The following is a 17,500-nucleotide window of genomic DNA, read 5'->3' on the forward strand; positions in this document are numbered from 1 at the left end:
TTACATTTAATTCATTAATAGCGAAACAATTGTCCCAAAATAATCTGTATTTTTGTTATTTTTTATTTGCCCTGTCTGTGTGAGCTAACAATCGTACTGACTTTCATGGGAAACATGTATTTTTGTGGTTGAAACCTATTGGATTACTGGTGCTAGAGTGAGCCATATAGTGACCACTCTCTTATATTTATTTTGTAAAAATATTATAATATTTATAAAATATTATAATAATCCAGGTTCTCGGAGCACTAGGCCACTTGGTGTAGAATAGATATACTATTAAATTAGTATCTAATTCTCTCACCCTTATTAATTAATTATATATATATATATATAATATATAATATATATATATATATGTATGTATTATAAGGTATATGCATATATATCTATTATACATATAGTTTGTATACATCATTTGTATATTATACATATATAATTTATATATATATAGTGAAGTAAAATCATGTAGCAACACCAAATGGCGGTGCCCCAGCATGGCCACAGCTCGTGAGCTGAAACTAGATAAAATAAAAAAATATTTAAAAAACTATAATAAATACATACATACATGTACGTATGTATGTGTGTAAGTGTGTTATCTATCCTTTCCCTCTTTTTCAGTCATTAGATTGCGGCCATGTGAGTGCAACGGCGTCCTGATTTTAGTGGAACAATTTGACACCACTGGTTATTTTTCTTGCGGTCCTCGTTCCAAAGGTCTCTTTTGGCGAATTCACGGGGACGTAAATGAGTTAACAGCGGTCCTCTAGTGAAGCTGTTGGACACACACACACACACACACGTACAGATACACACACACACACACACACACGTACAGATACACACGCACACTCACACACAGCCGCACATATATATATAACGAAGTTCTTAGCAATTCCGTGTACCATGTCCCCTATCAAGACTTTGGTCCACCCAAAGCTACAGTAGGCGGCACCTACACCCAAGTGTCACGCAGTGAGTCCCAAGCCGAAATCAGGAGCCTGAAAAGCAAGTTTTCTATCAAAAACAGATTTGCCTGCAGCCACGTCTGTTGGCTCTTATGTATCTGTATGCATGTGTGTATGTAATATATATATATATGTATATATAATATATATATATATATCTATATATATATATATATATATATATAATATATATATATATATATATTACACGAGGGGTGTATGAAACGTTTTAGCCATCTAGACCTTTGAGCTTCATTAGGAGTCTTGTCCAAGTTTTGTATTTTTGGGGGGTCAAGACTTTTCATACACCCCTCGTATACATAAATATATATATGTTATAGATATAGGTGTGTGTGATATATATATATATATAATATATATATATATATAATATATATATATATAATATATATATATAATATATATATAATATATACAATTATATATATATATATATATAATCTTTAAAGTACAGAACAAGAAAACTTTTACTTAAAATATTGCAGCTAAGGATAAAATTTCAAATAAAATGTCTAGGTTTAGAAAATATTAGCTTTTATTAAAACTATCAGGTCATCCCATAAGTTCTGTCTGATTTTACCTTTTTTAAAACTGAATGAAATTTAATACCATATGAGAATGTCTAATGGAGTTAAAAATTATTTTTATGCATTTGTGTACATGTAAACTCATTAAATATTATTTTACAGAATAACAGAATTAAATTTTCTTTTATTAAAACCCTTTCTAACATGGAAGTGTCCAAAGAGCATTTAAGGCACATAATGCTTTATGAGTACAAAATAGAAACCTCTGCAGCCGAAGCGACTAGAAACATACACTCAGTTTATGGAAAAGAATGCTTGAATGAAAGAACTTGCAGAAGATGCTTTGCAAAATTCAGAAGTAGAGATTTCAGCCTTGAAGATGAAGATCGAAGAGGGCGTCCAGTTGAGTTTGATGATAAGCTCCTTGAGGCATTACTTGAAGAAACTCCTGCATTATCAGTTGAAGAATTGGCAATAAAGCTTATTTCAAACCATACAACTGTTCATCGTCATCTTCAACAAGTTGGAAAGGTTCCTAAACATGGAAAATGGGTGCCTCAAGAATTGTCCGAAAGCAACCGCAAAACTCGAGTTGACATCTGCTCTTCTCTCCATTCTCACGGACTCGTTTCACCCATTTTAGATAGACTTGTAACTGGTGACAAAAAATGGATCATCTATCGAAATGTTAAATGTCGTAAACAGTGGCTTGGTAAAGGGGTAAAAGGGAACTTCATGGGAAAAAGATTCTTCTCTCTATCTGGTGGGATTGCAAAGGATTGTTGAATTGTTACTACCTAATTCAACAATCAATGCTCAAGTCTACTGTCAGCAATTAGAGCGTTTGAACCAAACTTTGAAGAAAAAAGACCCGCTTTAGTGAATCGAAAAGGAGTGATGTTTCATCAGGACATTGCGCGACCCCGCGGTGCAAAGATCGCATCACAGAAGATCGAAGAGCTTGGTTGGGAAAAAATTCCTCTTCCACCTTATTCTCCGACCTTGCTCCTTCAGACTACCATTTGTTTCGTAGTTTACATATAATTTGGGGAACACAACTTTCGCAAGCCAGGAGGACATTTCAGAGTTCTTCGCTTTGAAACCAAAAGAGTTTTATATTGATGGGATTAAAAAAGCTTGTAAATAGATGGAAGGAAGTCATAGATAATTAGGGAAAGTACATTGATGATTAAATTTCAATTAAATATAGCATTTGATCACTTGTTTTCTTTATTCAAAGTTTGGACAGAATTTATGGGATGATCTGATAAAAGTTTTATGACAAGTTATTACTTCTATTTGTTATTACTTGTTACTTCTATTAAAAATAAAAGTAAATCATTTAAAATATTTTTGCACTTCAAAAAATATTCATTTTTTCAATTATTAGCTAATAATTATAAATTTGAAAACAATTATAACAATAATAGTAGTACATGATTGGTTAGTACAAGAAATAGAATAATACATAAATTAGTTATATATTACAGAAAAATCTATCTATAACAACGAAGTCACAGTAAAATTTGCTTGAGTATTTGCCTAATATTGCCAAGTCTTCACATTTTTAGTCTTGACATAATGCCTATTTTTCACATAATGAATTTGCCTACCATTTATACTATTCTACTTTGAATAAAATTTTAGTTATATTGGGACTTCTGGCTCTCATTTTTTAAGTATTCTAGTGTGTCAATATTTTAACAAAATGATATTACCTTTTTAATTATAATGTTACTTTGTAAATTAAAATCATAATTTTTAATATTCAAATTTTATCCTTATCTGCAAAATTTTAAGTAAAAATTTTCTTGTTCTGTACTTTACCAGATGTAATAAGTTGTCCTGAACTTTTCCAAGTGTAATGACTTTTCCTATACTTTTCCAGGTTTATAATCTTAAGAATATTATTTCTCTTGTTCGCATTTTCCCATGCAATCCATGTTTTTTTCCAGGCTATGCTACTAAGCTAATTGATAATGTGTCAAAAGTGTCAATTAGCGGTGTCCTTGATAAATTTTCCTTACCTTACCGGTGACATATATTAAAAATTCCCTTATAAAACTATATTCATAAAAAAAAGTATAGAACTATATTATCAACCTCAAATTTGAGAAACAAACACTCGTAACTTTTTTCTTTTGAAACTTCATTGCCTGAGATTGATATGAAATTCCTCGAATTGAGCTCTATCGTTTAAACTTAAATAAAATATAGTTTGTTTTTAAACAAAACGATTATATATATATATATATATTATATATATATATATATATATATATATATATACACACACACAATATAACGGCATAGTTAATGTGTACCCTAGACTATGTGTTCTCATCTCTGGCCACGATTGATATTTTACCAGCGGAGCTTTGGCCGCGAGTGCGCAACCTCGGCACATTCTCGCCAAGTTTTCGATATCTCATCAGACCCTTCATCCTTGCCATTTCTGGATGTCCGCTGTGAAATTTGTTGTAGTACACCTTTTTTTTATGTAGTTGGAACCACCATTGTTTGGGCATACATCAGAATATCGTCGCAAATTGAAAGACTGTCATCTGAATTTTTGTTCTGTTTATTTTTTAAACCTTTTTTTAAATTTTCCAAGTACGGGATTGCAAATTCATAATCAGATAACATAGTACCTATGATTTGCTGGAATATTGCTGGTGCCACTTTTAATCCAAAAGATAATCATGTGTATCTGTACAATCCTCTGTGTGAATCTATTGTCAAATACATTGAACATATCTTATTTACTTTTATCTGTAAATAGGTTTCAGACAGATCTAATTTGGAAAAACAATTCCACCATTTAACTTTAGAAAAATGTCCTCTGCAGTTGGGAGCGGATGGTGATACGCCTTAAAGCGGTCGCTCAATTCTGTAGAGAAATCGGCAAACAGCCTAATCATATTTTTTTAATATATACCGTGGTTATCACTCACTTCGAGCAATCCACTCTTTTCTAGTTTGTCCAACTCTTCATTTACAGTTTCAATTGCCACGAACGGTACTTTTCTGTTTGCTTTAAATACAGGTACTGCGTTTTCACTTACTTAGAAATAGGCTTCCCTCTTCCTACATAGACCTAAATCCTCTGATAACACTTGAAGTAACATATTTTTCATTTTTTTCTTCAGTTCATCCGAAGACTTTTTTTAACGAGACAACCATTTATGTTATTGCAGTAAAGATTTATGGGGAGGTGTCATAAATGAAATAGTTCTAACTAATCTGTGCCAAACAGATTGATTGTATTATCCACAACGAACAACTTTGCTTCACGTGTCTCTCCTCGAAATTTTACGTCGGTACATGTTTTGCCCATGAAATGTTATTTATCGGCCGTTACACCATGGACTATTTTCGCTGTTTTACGTTATATCGGTTTACCAATTTTTCCAAGTATCCGCATTTATAATCGAGATATCACTACCTGTGTCTAACTGTAATTTAGTATTCACGTCTTTTATCTTTTCATGCATAAATACTCTTGTTTTTCCGTTGCAATCACTCTCCGCTGTGTTTGAGCCTCGTACAATGAGAACTCTTGTGTCCCAGCTTCTGACAACAATAACACTTTTGTTTCTAAAAGGACAATCCTTTTGAAGTGTATGCCCCCATAACCATAACACGCATTGGAGCCTGACACATCTTTTCACTGTGCTTTCCGGGACAACCCATTTAAATTTTTGCTGGGTCATTTATGTTATTGCAGTAAAGATTTATGGGGAGGTGTCATAAATCAAATAGTTCTAACCAATCTGTGCCAAACAGATTGATTGTATTATCCACAACGAATAACTTTGCTTCACGTGTCTCTCCTCGAAATTTTACGTCGATACATGTTTTGCCCATGAAATGTAATTTATCGGCCGTTACACCATGGACTATTTTGTATTTTTTTCACATCATATTTACGATTTACCTGGGTCACTTGCTCCATTTTCAAAAGAATCCTTTCCAGAATTTCTCTATCTTCAAGTGCCATAAGTCCTTGCACGAAGATAAGTGATTTGAACATATCCTGAGTGAGACCCTGGAGTTTGAAATTTTCGCACGTACGGTTGACTACTCCGGCGTAAGTGATAAAATCATTCTCTCACTGAATCTCAATTTTCAAACTTATTTATAATATATGTATGTATGTATGTATGTATGTATGTATGTATGTATGTATGTATATATATATATATGTATATGCATATATACATATATACATATGCATATATATAAAATATACATATATATATATATATGTATTATATATATGCATATATATGTATATATAAATGTATATATGTATGTGTGTGTATATATATAAATGTATATATATATACACACCTTGTTACCCCTAAAGAAATATTAACCCACCAATTAATTTTCTATTCGAAAGAAAGGATGAACAGACAAGACCTTTGAAAAAGTTACCGTACGATAGATCTTGGTCCATGTTTGATTTGGATTCTTCATTCCTGGGCCAAGTGGCTCTGTGTTACTTACGGTTAGAGAATTTATATGAATACTATCACATAACCAAACACAATCATTAAACGAAAAACACGGCTTTATTATATCCCACCAAAGCTAATGCAGGTTGAGGCAAAATCCTTTGGGTGAAAGGTGACGCCATACTTCGTGCGTATGCGAAAATTTTTAACCAACAGCTGTGTCAGTTCCTAAAAGTAACGCTTAGAGTACAAACATCTAGTGTGCGCTCGTCAAATTTTCACTCAAGATGACCGGACGCATCGAGCAGAGACCATAAACCCATATCTCATCACCAGTGATAATCTTCATGAAATATGGGTCGTGGTCTGCACAGTGCAGCATGTCCTGAGTGATATCCATGCGGATTTGCTTCTGCTGTTCTCCTTGCAACTTTGAGGCCAATTTCGCCAACAGTCACTGCATGCGCAAATTTTCTGTTAAAATAGAATGCACCTCTCCTGTTAATATTTCCACCTTGTGAGCAATTTCTTGGATTGCTACTCGACAGCCTTCCATGACTATTCGCCAAACCTTCTGGATCCGCTCCTTGTTTCGGTTTGTGGATGGCCTGCCAGAGCGGGTATTGATCTACACCGAGGCACGGCCATGTTTCAAGCTGTTGTACCAGTCCTTGAGTTTTTCCGTGGCATCATTGCTGAAGGCTACTTGAATTCTGGGGGTAGCTTAAGTTTGAGTATTACCAAGCTTTTGGCAAACACAATGCACTAGCTGCGCATGACGCTGTTAGGTATAACAGCTGGGAGCTGAGGTGGCTTATCGGCGCAAAAGTTTTCAAGCATGCGCAGGTAAGGGTGGTGTCACGTTCCATCCAATGGATTATTCTTGTGCAGGTATACATTTGGCGGGAAAAATATTGTCGGATACTTTTAGAACACACCACCTGTTCTTCTGTGTTAATTCGTCATACACCACTTAATTCCTATAGTGACGACTTCATTATATTTTCTCTCTCTACCTACCTTAACATTTATATATTACCTATTCAAATTAAATAGTAAAATTAAATTAATGTATTTCCATATCACGTTGAAAGCACCGGTTCTCGTCTGATCACCGAAGTTAAGCAACGTCGATCCTAGTCAGTACTTAGATGGGTGACCGCTTGGGAAACCTAGGTGCAGTAAGCATAGCACATTGTTTTTATCAGCGGTGGTGCCCCAGCATGGCCGCGGCCTTTGGGCTAAAACATTTTTAAGGATTTAAGAATTTAATCTATTTATTTTCTTTACATTATTTATTTTGCTTTATCTTGTTTTTATTTTACTTTATTTACTTCAATTTAGGTAACCTTAATGTGTTATACTTCACTTTATTCGAATCTAAAGATAAATTAATATTTTATTCACTCCATATAAATTTACATTTTCAGTTCTACTTTTACAGCTGGCACCATTATAACCCGTTGAATCTAATCTCGGGTCCCTTTTCTGCTCTACCCTATAGCCTACCAATAATATTTAGTACAATTCCCTCCCCACTACACGTCCTGCTTGAATCACAATATTAAACTGCTATTGTCAGTAGACTTTATCTTGTTTACAGCTCTGATACGATAACTCACCCTCTTTGTCTATCTCATAATTCTAATCCAAACCGGACGTCGCCACGCTTACTTGGGTTTTTGCCATTGCATATATAATCTTCGTGATACATTACTGCTGAAACTTCCCTTCCCTACTTAATTTAGTGCTGCCCCCCATTCCTCTCTCTCTCTCTCCTCTCCACACACACACACACACACACACACACACACACATATATATATATATATATATCCCTCTGCCTCTTCTATAATAAAAAAAGCCAAACGAATTTCTGTGTGTCAGTGTGTCACACTTTGATCCACTCTCTCACTATCCAATGACATTTCTTCTACTCCTCTTGCTGGGGTGAGAGTAATAGTAGGCATAGAGATGGTGAGGGCGGTAGGAGGTTGGCAGTTGAGATAGTAATGGGGTTATAGTATAAGTATGAGCTGTAGTTGTGATAGAGGCGGTGGCGATGGTGATGGTGGTAGCTGAGACGGTCAAAGCATGACGGTGGTAGTAAGGGATGTGAAAGACAATGGTGATGATGATGGAGGGGAAGGCGGCGAAGTCAATGATGTTGAAGGTGGTGGCGTCAAAAGACTGAATGGTGTGCGTACGGCAGTTGTGTTGGCGATGGTGGCTGTACAGGTGATAATGATGGTTGAATACCATCAACAGAAAGAGAGAGGGGGGGGAGAGGAGAAAGGTTAGACAGAAAAAAATTGTACACACCCCCGAATGTGAAGACAAAAAATACAAAACATGTTGTTTATCTTGAAGCTTTGCAATAATTTCCAAGTCGACATGATATCATTGTTTTGACGAAAATTGTTCATTGCTTGAAAAATATTATTCAGACTTAATATGTTAAGTGTCATTATTAGGCTCTATGCCCAATGAAGAACCCTCCACAGGAGCTAGCTTAAAGCCGCCCGATAGAGCGGCTTTTAAGCTAGTAAATTATGTACACCTTCACTCTATCAGTTATACTCTATCTACCTTCATTCGTCCATGATCATCTTTCCATTACATTTGCCGTATTCCTCGCAAACCTCCCACTCGCAATCTACCCCATTCTCTCTTGTACGATGGAACTGCTAGCGACTAATATCCTTTATTATGGATATTCCTTCACCCTTCTTCTCTGAAGACAGCATAGTTGGTTTTTAAACGGAAATTTTCGCTCAATGAGATATGTACACCTGTTTTAGAAACAGCTGTAAGAAACGTTATACCGCAAGTTCTTACTCCCTTATTGCTCTGGCGACTTTACAATTATGTTTGAATTTACAAATTCTATATTCCAAAGTGATAATTTTAGGTATATATGTATATACAGAAAGACACACGTAGAAATAACTATCTATACGCATACATAAAATATGGATAGAATGTGTACGTTAATACAAATTGTGCAGATAAGAGACGATAACGAACATAAACAGAAAGAAATTGTAACAAGCAGAAAGTGATAGAAAGAAAAATCTAGAGAAAGAGAGGGGTGTAGTGGGGAGAGCGAGAGAATTACTGCAAGAGAGAGGGGGCGGAAGAGAAATCGGTCTTTTCAGGATTTTAGAAGGTCGTAAAAGCACCCAGCATAAGGATTCTAATCAGATTGACAAATAGCAAGTGTGTATAATGGAAGGAAAAAACTTAATACATATATAACATGTCTGAATAGATAGACAGAGAGTTTGCAGATATACACAAAGGAATATACCCAGACATTTACATTGGTATGGACTCTTAGACACTCGCATACAATCCTAGATACACACACACCGATTTGGTAAACGGAAACTGAAAGAAGCCCATCGTATATATATATATATATATATATATATATTATATATATATATATACATATGTGTGTGTGTATTTGTGTGTGTGTCTGTGCTTGTTCTCCCATCATCGCTTGACAACTGATGTTGGTGTGTTTACGTCCCCCGTAACTTAGCGGTTTGGCAAAAAGGACTGATTGAATAAGTACTAGGCTTACAAAGAATAAGTCCTCCGGTCGATTTGTTCGACTAAAGGTGGTGCTCCTGCATGGCCGCAGTCAAATGACTGAAACAAGTAAATGAATAAAGGAATATATATATTTGTAACGTCCTCGAAGTGTAGAAAGAGTATTTCTAATGCAGCAATGAACCTGAGTTTTAGGCTATCTACACTGTCGGATTCCGGACTAATACTAAAATTCTTCAGATGTAAAAACTTTGTGAGTTTATCGGAGAATAAAATACAATCCAAATAATAAGACAAAGGAAGACTTTAACACATCTTTAATGATCAGTCATAACTGTTTCTGCACCAGGTGTGCTTTCAACGCTAGTTCACGCCTAGTTTCAAGGTGTAATTGTATGCAATATTTGCGGTTTTAAACATTTGAGTAGCACATCCTTGGGCCAGCATCAAAAGCGCACTCTTACATTGTACCTCACAATGCGGTTTTAAACTGGGCCTTACAATGCACTCTTAAACTGTACCTTACAATGCGCTCTCACATTGTGCTCAAGTACGTTGAGGAAGGCATCAAATCATACAGTTCGCTTTGAAGTTCGATACCAGAAACACCAATAAATCCGGGCATCAGTTATGTTTTAGATAGTATAACTTCAGTACACGACTTCATTTTATTTCGCTGTAGGTTTTCTCTGTTGCTGTATTTACTTATATCTTTGTTTATATCACATAATTGTTCTTAATTTAATCATTTTTCTTTTTCATTTTTGCTTTTTCTTCTCTTAAGCCCTCACGCTGAATTAGTTTGAACGAAATATCATTATCTGCATATCTGATAAATATTTATACGTTTATCCCCATGACGTGGTATATATTTTTCTTCTAATGTTGACTCTTGTTTATTTAAACACACGATCGGGGATCCGACAATGTCACACGCGTATGTATATACGTATGATTTTGTGCCTTTCTTTCCCATTTCTCAGCAATAACAAAGAGTTTCACGGGCCGGGAGTTACGCGCATAGCGCTTATCAAGCATGTAATTTCTCGCACTGTAATTTCTGCCGATTAAGAATATATATATATATATATATATATATATATATATATATATATATATATAATATATATATATATATATATATATATATATACATACATACATACATACATACATACATACATACATACACGCACGTATACATACATATATGCACACAGACACACACACACACACACACACACACACACACACACATACACACACACACACACACACACATATATATATTATATATATATATATAGGGACAGAGAGAGAGAGAGAGAGACTGAGAGAGAAAGAGAGATTCGACCGATACTTTCTTCGATGATAATTCATGTGTAGAATCCGTTTTACAAAGCCTATGATAAATTAGCATACAATACATTCACTGGTCTTGTATACAGTCTCCCTTAACTTAACACACATACACACATACATACACACTCATTTATATATAAGGTATATATAAATGTATATATATATATATATATATATATATATATATAAATTATTTTTCAGAATGAGATAAAAATGGGTGTGAAGATTTTAGAACATTTATAACTAGAAGGTCTTACAGCTGTTTACAGGATATATATTATATCCCTTCATCGGAGAGAGTGTGAGAAAATGGTTAAGCAATAGGTAAATTTAGATAAGATACGAAATAGAGAGTGAAGTGGAGGAATGAAAATCCAATAGTATCTAAAATTGGTCATTCCAATATAGAGTTTGTACACAGTGCTAATGAATCAAGGGTTTTATTTAAAGTACCCTAAAAGTACGGAATGTTTTTGCAAGGTCAAATCGAAAACAGGAAGAGAGGAATAAAGAAAAGAAAGAAAAAAAAGGAAAAAGAAAAACAAAGAGAGAGATAATAAGAGAACGTGTACCAGTTAGTGGTCAGTCAAGATAATTTGAAAGTAGGAATGGGGAGATGAGGGTGATAGAGAGAGAAAGGTATTAGAGAGTAAAAAAGATGATAGAGAGATGATAGAGGGGTGATAGAGAGAGAGAGGTAAAAAAGTAAAGGAGTATCAGTTAAGTAGTGATAGAGTCTAAGTGATGGGGCAGAGAGAGGGGTAGTAGTATGAAATGAATTTAGGAATATAGATTAGGTGGTTGGACAGGTCACTGTTTAGTAATAGAAGAAAAAATATATATGAAGATTTATACATATGTATATATTAGACATGTATATATATATATTTATACAGATGTTTATACATATCAATATCTACATATAAAATTCGTATGCATGTGTAAATGTACACATGCACACCTATATGTAGATGTATCTGTATGTATTATCGCCCCTGTATACGCAGGTATGCATACCTTGCATACATACATACATTCACACATACATGCATACACGCATACACAAATATATATATATATATATATACGCACATACGCATGCACGCATATACACACAAATATAATTAGATGCTTGTGATATTCGAATATGATTGGGGAATTAGGGATTAAGACTTAAAGTGTAGATTCATAGGGATTACCTAAGGGGTATTGTGGAAATATACTGTATGATCGTTTAGGCATTTGGATTTGTGGTAGAATTTGAATGTGTGAAAAAAGCGGTGGTTGCATGTGCTTAGTGCCGCATTATGTCTATTTAGCAGTGCTGGAGAGTTGTGCTTTAATATGTGAAGCGCCTCCTTCAGGCAAAGTGTGCATGTTGAGCGTTTACGTCGGTAGGGAAGCCCTAAGTCCAGTATGGACTATGATAGAGTATAGTGTATATTTGTATTTTTGAGATGATGTATGTTGTTGGCGAGTGTTGTAGATTTACTATGTTTAGCGTATCTAAAAGAATGGAGGTGGGTGGCATATCGATGCTTAAACTTTTAGGTTGATCCAATGTATATGGCTGTATAGTTGTGTAATAGATTAAGGACAGTGCATTTGTAAATTCCATTATATCTTCTGCAATGGGTTTGTAACGGGCAGATGGTTCCAGGACAGCAATTACAATTAGGTGAATTTTGGGGACTGCGTTCAGGAATAGAGGAGGTAATATCGTCAGAGGAAAGGTTAGAGAAAGAGGTAGAAGATTCTATATTATTAATATTATTAACGTTCTGATCATCATTACTATTATTACTATTGCTGTTATTAATTGTACTATTTGTAAGGGTGGTAGAGATTCTGGTGGTGTTCCAAGTAGTGTCAGTAGGATGGGATGGGTTGTGGTTGTGGTCTAATGTAAGGGTATCTGTGCTGGAGCTGTATGTGTGTTGAGTGTTCGTATGACTAGAGTTGTAGTTATGTGAGTTTTGATAGTAAAGAGAATGCTTTTGCTTATTAGAGGCTACTACAATAGATTCGAAGTTGGGTGAGGTAGAATAAGATAGAACTGTCCAAACAAATCATCTATATTCCTAAATTCTTCATTCCATACTGCTACCCCCCTCTCTTTCTCTCTCTCTCTCTCTCTGCTCCATCACTCAGGCTCTATGACTACTTAACTGACACCCCTTTACTTTTTATACCCCTCTCTCTATTACCCCCATTCCTTCTATCTTTTTACACTCTAATACCTTTCTCTGTCTATCATCCTCATCTCATCATTCCTATTTTCAAATTATCTTGACTTACCACTAACTTATTATCTCTCTCCTTGTTTTTCTCTTTTCTTTTTTTCTTTCTTTTCTTTATTCCTCTCTTCCTGTTTTTTCTCTTTTTTCTTCTCTTTTATCTTTTCTTTATTTCTCACCTCCTGTACAGACATACATACGTACACAGATATACGTGCACATATAAATTTATATGTGTAAGTATGTATTCGTATTTTCGTGTATTCTTTTATTTGTAATCTGCTTTGAGTAACAATAAGCAACGCCCTGTCAAGTTGCAGTCAATATTATCGACGCCCGTTCATTGTGTCATACTTTCTTTATTAATTTTGATGTAGAAGAAAGACTAAAGGTAATTGTTGTACAAGATTGTAAACGGGCGTGACCGAGGTGTATTAGAAGGCCAAAAACTATCTTCAGTTGACATAAGTTTTGCTCTGTCAGTCAGACAACATGATTCTGATTTCGATTTTACTCGGTCAAGTTGTTTCTACAATAGGCTAATACTGAAAATTTTGGTGTAAAGAACGTTTGCAGAAACCTGTCGTATTTATGTATATGCACATAGAGGGCTTCTTGGTGGCATAAAAATAATTTTCCTTTTGCCCTTGTTTATAAGTTATATATACAGACATATACGACGGGCTTCTTTCAGTTTCTGTCTACGAAATCCACTCTCAAGGCTTTGGTCAGCTCAAAGCTATAGTAGAAGATATTTGCCCAAGGTGCAACGCAGCGGGACTGATCCCGAAACCACGTGGTTGGGAAGCAAGCTTCTTACCACACAGTCACGCTTGCGCTTATATGATAAAAAAAAAATAAAAATAATAATAATAATAATAATAATAATAATAATAATAATAATAATAATAATAATAATAATCTAGAGTGCAGCGAGATAATGGAAAACTAAACGAAAGAACAACTAAGGTTGGTGCTGCGATGAAAGTTGACAGGATGGAATAAAATCCAAGCTGTGAATACGTGGGCGATAGCATCACTTCCGTATAGAGCGGGAATTATAAAATAGCAAAAGAGAGAAATGAAAAAAAATGGATACCAAGAGCAGACAAATGTTAACAGTACACGGAGCTTTCCACACTAAGAGGGACACCGACAAGCTGTACTTGTCCAGAAGAAATTGTGGGAGAGGTTTGATCAGTTGCCAGGACTGTATCTCAGCAAAGGAAAACAGCCTAGGGTGGTATATAAAAATGCCGTAGAACAACTGTTAAAACACACGAAGAAGGCTGGCGTCATCAAAACTGAAAATTGAGTAACTAAAGGAAAATTTAAGCAAGAAATGAACAAAAAAAAAAACAGCATGGAATGAAAAAATATGCTTTTAGTTTGCAAGAGATGTAAACGCCAAGACGTTGGCTATAGATGAGGTGGAGTGGCCTGAAGAGAGACACAGAAGCACTCATATGTGCATCTCAGGAACAAGCGTTAAGGACCAATTATATGAAGAGCAGATTCAACGACACTACCGATAGGGACAAATGCAGAATGTGTGATGAGAGGGGTGAAACAGTATAGCACATCGTTTACGAATGGCCGAAATTGGCACAACGCGAATAAAAACGACGCCATGATAATGTGGCAAGAATGATCCATTGGGAGTTCTGTGGAAATCACGGCCTACAAAGAGCAAAGACATGCTATGAACAAACCCTACAAGGAGTCACAGAAAGTGAGAACTGCAAAATCCTGCGGATGAAATGATCCAGTGCGATCACGTGACCAGATATAGGAGACCGGACATTGATGTGGTGAATAAAAAATAAAGAATATGTATGATTATCGGTGACAATAGGATCAATGTGAAAGAAGAAGAAAAAGCAAACAACTACGACGATTTAAAGTGGGAAATACGATGGTTGTGGTCAATGAAAAAAGGCAGACGTGATACCAAGAGTAATTGATGCCCTTGGAAGTATCAGTACTCAACTACCAACAAGGCTGAAAAAGATCGGTGCAAGTGTGAAGGTTGAGCACCTGCAAAAATCAGCATTGCTTGGAACTGCAAGAATACTTCGCAGGATTCTTGAAGCATGATCAGTAAACAAGTGTCGCTTTAGTATACTGGTTGTGGACAGCTGACACTTTCCATCATGCCCAGCAAAATATACTCTGAGTTTTCATATAATGATAATAATATTAATAACTCACGGATGGAATTTTTAAATATTTTGATGCATCGCTACACGCGTTTTCACAAATCAAATGCCTCTTATGACCGTAGTCTTTATTCCTGGTACGATTACTATACAATCTGTAATATCCATGGATATCATGTTGGTCGTAGATCATGCGTTCATTTTTTCGGGCGATTTGACATTACAGTTCGAAGTAATTAATGTTTAACAGAAGGTTGGGTATCAATTTTTACCAATCAAAAGAAAGGTTCATTGGGGTATGTAGTCAGTTTTCTGTGAATTTGGTAAGGAAGGAGAGAAGGTGATGAAAAGAGAGAAAGGATGCTAATGATAAAGGAGAGAGGGAATGTGTAGTGAGACAAGGCTTGTTTTGATATTTATGTGTGCACATGTTAGGATGGGTAGTACAGGACATTGGTGTGACTTTAGTCACAGCAGGCACTTCCTCAATTAATTCAGATGTTGTTGAGCCAGGAAGCAAACTTTATTTTGATGTTAAAGTACGTTATCTGTGTTGACAAAAAATGTTCTCTTAAAGGATCCTTTTAATCTCTTCTGGTGGTACGGTGATATAACAGGAAAATTATGGGTGTTTTTGTTTAGTTCGTTTATAGTTTCTTCTCTTTATCAATTAGAAGGTAATGATAGGTAGTGTTTCTCTGTTTCGTAATGTTCTGTTCGAATTCTGGGAAGGATGCTTTGATCTTATGTTTGCATGATACAGTTATTTCGGAATGTCTATTAATTATGTTTCGTTTTTGGATTTGGTTTGCAAGATTCTTTATATGAGTTCGTGTGTTGAAGCATATTCTGTTGTGTCTGAGGAGAGTCATTCTCTTTTAGTGCCTTATTAGTTAACACACTCACCGATAAAATTTCCACTTATTTCTTATTTTTATTTCTAAAATAGTCAAGACTATTGAAAAGGTTGCAAGACGCAACGAAAATTTTAGAAAATAAAAATAAGAAATAAGTGGAAATTTTACCGGTAAGTGTGTTAAATAATAAGGCACTAAAAGACAATGACTCTCCCCAGACACAACAGAATATTAATTATGTGTTCCCTGGATGTAATGATCTCTACAGTTTCCTCTACATAAAAGTTACACACCAACGATGTTTTATTGTATGGTCTAGCGTTTTTTTTATTATAGACCAGTTGGTTGTATACTCAACTCCATTCCGTTTGAGCCTCCAGTTGTGGTTAGATAATGATGTGCAGTGCCTTTTGTTTTCGTTAAAAAATGACGTAAGATAATTACGCCTACGTTATATCAACATAGCTTGCTGCAACCTCATAAAACTGCTGCAAGTTAGTATCATGCAAGGTTTACAAAGAATAATTTCTGGGGTCGATTCCTTCGACTAAAACCATTTAAGGCGGTGCTCTAGCATGGCCACAATCAAATGACTAAAACGTGTAAAAGAATAAAAGAATATATATACGTATATATATATATCAATTATTACATTCATACACACACACATGCACACGCACACACACACACACACTCACTCATATCGTCCTCATCATCTCATCGTTCAACGCCAGACTTTCATTCATGCATGGGTTGGATGATTGAAGACTACCCCAGGCTACTATGTCTGTTTTGTCAGGGTTTTTAAGGCTGGATGCTCTTCCTAAGGTCAACCACTCCGCAGAGTGGACTCTGCTTTTTACGAGGCACTAGCACAGGCGAGGTCAGTTTTGGCATGAATTTTACAGCTGAATACCCTTCCAAATACTAACCTTTTTACAGTATGGACTGGTTGCTTTTTACGTTGCACCAGCACCAGCAGGGTCACCAAGAAACTTACGAGAAATTTTGAGATGGCGTGTTCATTGGAGGAGGGGACGCTGTGTCAAATGATGAAAGGTTACAGTGTGACAGAGAAATAGAGAGCCAAAAAACAAGTGTCTTGCTATAGAGAAGATACGAGTACCTTGCGAGAGAGAGAAACATAGAAGATAGAGAGGGAGAAACATTGAGAGAGAGAAGAGAAAGAGAGGGTGTAGAAGATAGGGGGGAAGAACAGAGTGGGAGAAGAAGAGAGAGAGGGGAGAGAGAGAGGTACAAGAAAGAGGATAGAAACAGGTATGCTGATGAAAGGGAGATACTAGGTAACCTAGCCAGAGAGAAAAGCAAGAGGAGAAAGAGTGATCAA

At 35.5% G+C, this 17,500-nt stretch overlaps 1 protein-coding gene and 1 pseudogene across 1 annotated transcript in view; both read left to right on the forward strand.

Moving 5' to 3' along the window:
• The window catches only part of LOC118765809 (GATA zinc finger domain-containing protein 14-like), a 70,805-nt gene that overhangs the window by 2,045 nt on the left and 51,260 nt on the right, over positions 1-17,500 (forward strand). The window lies entirely within an intron of this gene.
• Positions 7,049-7,167, forward strand: LOC115218698 (annotated as a pseudogene).

This window comes from Octopus sinensis, linkage group LG13 (genome assembly GCF_006345805.1).
Source record: "Octopus sinensis linkage group LG13, ASM634580v1, whole genome shotgun sequence".
Taxonomy (NCBI): domain Eukaryota; kingdom Metazoa; phylum Mollusca; class Cephalopoda; order Octopoda; family Octopodidae; genus Octopus; species Octopus sinensis.